Here is a 977-nt window from a genome sequence, read left to right as displayed (position 1 = left end):
TGCTTTTTACATATAAATTATAAAATAATTATAAAATATTAAATATGTAAATTTTAAACTTTATCAAACTATCATTACTTAATCATTACTTAATGCCGATAAATTAATATGCGTTGATCATTAAAGGATGGATCATCAAAATTACCAAGAGCATCAGATTAAAATTCCTTATGTTTTTATTAGAAAAATTCAAATAATAAAATATAATTTTCTATATAAGAAACAATAATAATTTTTTTTTAATTTACTATATGAATATATATAAATACATTAATAATTAACAATAATTAATTTTTAAATATTTTTAAACTTAATGATATTTTAATATATTTAATTTTTTTTTAAATATTTGTTAAATATTTTTATTAAAATTTTGGATTGAAAATATAAAACAGGGAAGAAAAATCTCATATTTTATTTACCAAAGAATTTGCAATACTATGATATATTTTAAATAATTAAAATAATATTTTAAATAGTGATTATTATAATAAAACATTAAAATAACAGAATGACAGAAAGTAAAACGAAATTTTATGGATTAATATTAAATTCAAAAACATAATGTTCTTTAAAAGAAAAGATCGAGGAACACGTATGGAGGAATTCTTTGAAACCAGAAAGCGGTAGGAACGTGAACCCACGGGTCCGCGGGGAGTGTAACGACGGTCCTGAGGCTACAGTCCGTCGGCGGTGTAGTGCTCGCTAGTGTGCGTAGGTGTGTGCTCCGGGTTAGAGGCTTTTACACGTACGAGCTGACAAGCATCTGTGAGCGACCGTTTTATACAGAAGACTCGGTAATGTGTGAGTAAGGCAGTGAGAGTCCGTAAAGTAGCGCGTTCCGGGTGTGAGTGAAGTAGCGGCTGTCAGTGAGTGCGCGCGCGCCGTCTCGGCTGGTTCGAACGGTTCAGTGGTGTGTATGCGGCCATGCGCATGTATATATCTGTACGCGGTCGACAAGATATGAAGTAAAGGCG

This window comes from Apis dorsata, unplaced genomic scaffold, assembly GCF_000469605.1.
Source record: "Apis dorsata unplaced genomic scaffold, Apis dorsata 1.3 scaffold_176, whole genome shotgun sequence".
Lineage (NCBI taxonomy): Eukaryota > Metazoa > Arthropoda > Insecta > Hymenoptera > Apidae > Apis > Apis dorsata.
This window is presented reverse-complemented; position numbering follows the sequence as displayed.